The 5,326-nt window shown below is 39.9% G+C and overlaps 1 long non-coding RNA gene across 2 annotated transcripts; it reads left to right on the top strand.

The window, feature by feature from the left end:
- The first annotated feature begins 1,134 nt into the window (after positions 1–1,134).
- Positions 1,135–3,475, top strand: LOC105040472 (uncharacterized). 2 transcript variants are annotated; one of them, XR_012140220.1, is made up of 2 exons: positions 1,135–1,984; positions 2,188–3,475. It is a non-coding gene; the product is annotated as an uncharacterized lncRNA (long non-coding RNA). The 2 variants fall into 2 exon arrangements; XR_012140219.1 differs by having other exon boundaries at positions 2,184–3,475.
- The last annotated feature ends 1,851 nt before the right edge of the window (positions 3,476–5,326 follow it).

Raw genomic sequence — 5,326 nt, 5'->3', positions numbered from 1 at the left:
TTTCGATTGTGCACTATCCATTGTACATATGCTCCAGGATTTGCCCTAGTTTACGTGCACCTAGTGCATACAGTAATCTCTCCTAGTTGGGTCGGACCGCTCCTGGGCCTGGGCGAAGTACTTTAAACTGATGACCTATAATACCGCGTAGCCTGTTTGAGACATTTTTTATGCACGCAGGCAGTGTAGAAAATCTAACGTGAAGTGCACCGCTTTATGTGATTGATCCACGTAGCCATCGCTTTCTAACACATATTTAATACATGCAGTTTCCTTTTTTATTTAAAAATTTAATATGATAAAAATATTTCTATTCTTTGAAAAAAATTATGATATCTTGTGGCATTATGACTTTCTACACTCAGAATGTCATCATATTGCCAAAAAATTATGACATCTTGTAGCATATTATGACTTCCTGCATGCAGGATGTCATAATATGGCTCGGGATTCATAATATAGACCAGGATGTCATAATATAAAAGGATATTTTTATCCAACCACTTTCCAACACGCATTTAATGCCTGCAATTCTACTTTTTCGTTTAAAAATTTTGAATGATGAACATATTCCTGCTCTTTAAAAAAAATTATGACATCTTATGTATATTATGACATCCTATATCAAAATTATAGCTTCTTACACACAGGATGTCATAATATGGCATAAGATGTTATAATTTTTTTAAAGAGCTAAATATTTTTATCATTCAAAATTTTCAAACAAAAAATAAACAGTAACATTAAGTGCATGTTGGGAAGCGATGGCTAGTAGACCAATCACATAAAGGTGCACTCCACGTCAATTTTCTACACCTTTGCGGTCCACAAAAAATTTTCTAGCATATTTATAAAATATCTGGTACGACAGCCGTCATTACATGCAATAACCCACCACCATTCTTCTTCGATAAATAAGGGCCTATGAGTATTGACGTTGTTGGATAGGATTGAATTGGGCTGGAGATCGATTCGAACCCATTAAATCGAATTGATTTTAAATCAATTTTGAATTTAATTTAAAAAAAATTAGTTTAAATTTAGATTAAATATAGAGCTCATTTATTTTTAAATCGTATTCGATATATTTTAGTCCAACCGAGATTCGGTCCGTGCCCGGACCCAAATGTCAGCCCGAAGTTCGTATGATAATTTCCGCCTAAGGCTCCAACCCAGTTCCTACATGACTTCTCCTCTTAAGTCAATTTAGCCCGACTGCCCGAGTCAAATAACCTAGTACCGTTGTTCCATCTTCCTGTTATCCTCCCAACTTCCCTCGTTCGATGCCCTAGCCTCTGGGGCTGTGGTTTGTGTCCGTCCGCCGGCCATCGCCGTCTTCCATCTTTCCCCATGGATGACGCGAGTGTCTTGTCTTCTTCTATCCGCCATTTTTGTCTTCACCACAATCCCATCACCATGGCTTCCCCATAGCCACCACCGACCACGCCGACTGACAAGCACGAAGCAACCCCTCTGTCTCTCTCCCTCCACCGCTCCCATTGATGTCTTTGGTCGAGATTCCGCTAGAGGTCTTGCCTGCCGAGCCCTTGCCTCCGCCCGAAGAAGGTCCTGATCCACTCCTCCTAGATCACCTTAGTTGGCCTCTTCCTCATCCACCTCGCCACCGCCAACACCAGTAGCGCCACTGAGGCCAGGGTCTTCGCCATCACGGGCTCCCTTGGCTCCTCATCTTCCTCGCAGCCGCCGCCATAACCATCTTCTTGGAGGCCAGCATCTACAACCTCACCTAGATCTTCTCCAGATCAGGCGGCGGGCCGCCCCGGAAGTGCTGCCAGGACCAGAGCGCGGAGGACGACGGCTACGACGCTAACGGCAGCGACGACACAATCAGCACCGCAGCAAGAGCACACGGCGGAGGTGGAGCAGACGAAGGGGTCGGAAAGGATGGGAGCTGTTTGTCGTTGGTGGTGGACGAAGTGTCGACATCTTCGGCCGTCGTCCGCAAAGGATCCAAGGGCTAGAGGTTAGCCTTTTGTTTTTTTTTTTCTTTTTCTTTTTTTTCCTTTTAAGAGGGGGAACTTAGAAGAAAGCTGTTGAAAATAGGATTGGGCTGGCCATCCAGACTCGGGCCGAGCTCGGGACTGAATTCGGATCGGATTTGAATCTGAATTTTTTAAAATTTTTCGAATCGAAATTTAAAAAAAATTCCGAACTGGACTCAGACAGGGATGCGGCCCGGCCCGGCCCAGCCCGGGACAGCCACCAGCGAGGGAGAGTGTGCGGGAAGAGGGAGAGGTGAGGAAGAGATGGAAGGCGAAGAAGGCCTGACAGCGGGAGATGACGGATCTTGGTGCTCGACGACTGGTTCATCAAGCTAGGGTTTCAATCTAATGCCGATACTCCATCTCTTGGCCCGTCTCATTCTTCCATTCTTTCTTTCTTCTGTTTATGTCCCTTTACCTGTTTCTTCGTCTAGCTAGGGTTTCGATCGAATGCCGGAGGGTTTCACATGCTTGGGTTTTCGTTTCTTGGTTCACGTTTATTTCTTGTTTTCTTGGACCCTTCGTCCTATAACTTTTTTCTCCACTGATGGAAATTCGGTTTCTTGATCGACTGTTGCAGGGTTTTCGTTCTTGGTTTTCTTTTTCTATTTCTTGGTTCATATTCCCTTATTTAACGGGTGCTGTTGGTACCTTTAAACAACTAGATGATGAGGAAGAGACGATCTTGATCCAGTGTTGGTTCTCATTACGCTAAATGGAATCTTATTTGGTTATTCTTCTTTTCTATAAAAATTTAAATTTTATTATTTTCGTTGTGATGTAGACTGTTCTTGGATCTATGTTTAGCGAAGTAGCGGGCAGGTAGGATCTTGACAACAGTGACAATGGCTTAGTCAGAAAAGGGGGTGTCCCATACTCTCTATTCTGTCATCCTTAATAAGATGAGGTCCACAACAGATGCAAGAATCACAAGTTTCTCTGCATTCTTGATGAGTAGATCAACTTTAGTATTACCCTTTTTTTGGCTATAGAACTTCCTTTTTTCCTCTTTGCTGTACCATGTTGATATGATTGCGATTATTTTCTTGCGCTAATTTACATTGGTCCTATGATAGTTATGTTCCAATGAATCTGTATGAGCGTTGTTTTCTGGTGAATTTCATGAAATGTATGCTTGTGATATGAGAGATCTCACATAACAATCTTTTTGAAAATGAAATTTTACAGCGAGATGTGAAATTTTGCTCATGATTTTGTTCCACTCAGGAGCTCGGTGTCACAACTGCGCTTACTGATCAGCTGGAGATCTCCAGAGCTTCTCAACCTCAGAATTGGGCCACATGTTTGTATTGGTCGGTGATCTTGTAGTTCTTACTCTTCAATATCCTTGCTGAAACCTCTCTTTATTTTTCCTTGTGAAGGTTTATATCTTGTACTATTGTAACGATATGTTCAGTGATAACGATGGAAAATGTCTTGAATGGAATTCTTAGATTGCAATTTCTTTCTTTCTTTTACAAGCTGAATAGATTTCTTATTTATTGTAAAATATTCTTGTGCTATTTTACTGTTCTATTTGGTGATTTCAGTGTTGGAATGTGAGTAGAATTACTGCATCGCAGTTTCTCTCTATATATAGATCTATTTCCATGCTCCATGTTTTTAATTTCTTGTGAATGATTTGTTCTTGTTCTTTTCTGCTAAAGTGACCAGTGATCTCAATGTTGGAAGACTTATTTCATGCACACACAGACACATGTTCATACATTAAAAAAAGTAGGAAAGTTCAGATGGAAATTTTGTATTCTTGCTTTTTTGTTGTGTGTTTGATAAATTTCTTATTTCTAGCGAAAGATTAAATCTTCTACTATTTTACTAATGTATTTATTGATTTTAAGGTTGGAAAGCTACAATAGAATTATTGTAATGTGATTCTTTCTTTCTTTTCTATTCTCAATGGATTTCTTATTTATTGTGAAATATTTGATCTTTTACTATTCTATTGTTTTATTCGGTGATATCAGAGTCGCAATGGTTAAATGGAATTGTTCTTGGTAGAGACAGTATGCCCTGGTACAGTATAGTACTGGTACAACCCCCTATCATGCATCATAAGCACATCAAATAGCACCATTTGTTGATCCAGGAGCATAAACTTGTACTGGCACCCTACTGCATCATTACAATGTCCACCACTTGATATACGTGGCACTTAAAATGCCAGTCACACACATGTACTGTTGAAAGATTTGCATGTGATTTTCCTTTACTACTGTTTAAGTCTGTATGCTAACTTTTTAATTATGTTCAGCAGTTGTTTGTGCAGTCATAAGTGATCAAACATTATAGAGTACATTTTAAATTTTAAAATGAGTCTTCCAAGAGGGTAGAAGGTTGTTACTGACTACCTAGCTCCTCCTTTGAACAGAAGAAAACATATAAAAAGTCTGCAAAATTATGCCAGGAGGATGTCTGCCTACAGAAACATAGGCTACTGGCAGTAAATGTATATTCTAGGATCTTGAGCCAACTAGATATCAAAACTTTTAGTCAGTGGACATGAGATGCTTTTACTATTACTAATGAACCATGCAATCAATTTGGTTTATCAAAGAATCATTAGATGTTATTTTTTTTCACAAATTCTAAATTTCAGCTGATATAGGATCTATCTTGTGTCTGAGGTACTCCTTTGCTTCTATTAAATTCTTTTGTGGGCAAGGGAAGTGGTAACAGGCATTGATTGGAGTCGAATCAATCCGTACTAGGTGTTGCTATTGATACCGAGGTTCAATTCAATATAGGAGTTGAATTGATCCATACTAGTCTGAAGTCTGAATCGAGCAGAATCATGCTATATTGCTTGAAACTAACGTACATGCCATACTGTACCAACCCCGTTCTGCCTGACACTAGGCGATGCAGTGATAAAAAGTGAGAAAAAGTGGTTGGGAACTGTCTCAGTACAAGGTGCATATGGTACCATACCAAGCTAGTAACATACTGGTATGGCACCTTGTATCGAGGCTGCAAACCGTGTAGCATATCTCCTTATCTTAAGAAGAATAAGGTATCCGAAGACACCATTCTCAGACAATCAACCAACTCAGCTGAAGATCCCAAGTCCAGGTATCAATTCTGCATCTACTTATATTATTGATAGTGATCTGCTTTGCTCTTCAAAAATCAGAAGAACCTGTACATCACATTTTGCTATTTTTTTTTTCAATTTGGGTCATTCTCTTTTATGTATAAATACTTTTCTCTTGCTATTTCTTCCATATCTACTCCTAAGAATTTCCAAGAAGCTCTCTCTCATCTTGGCTGGAAGAGGGCTATGATAGATGAGATGGAAGCATTAC

The sequence above is a fragment of the Elaeis guineensis genome, chromosome 3 (assembly GCF_000442705.2).
Source record: "Elaeis guineensis isolate ETL-2024a chromosome 3, EG11, whole genome shotgun sequence".
Classification (NCBI taxonomy): domain Eukaryota; kingdom Viridiplantae; phylum Streptophyta; class Magnoliopsida; order Arecales; family Arecaceae; genus Elaeis; species Elaeis guineensis.
The sequence above is the reverse complement of the archived record's forward strand: the minus strand, read 5'-3'. Positions and strand labels throughout refer to the sequence as shown.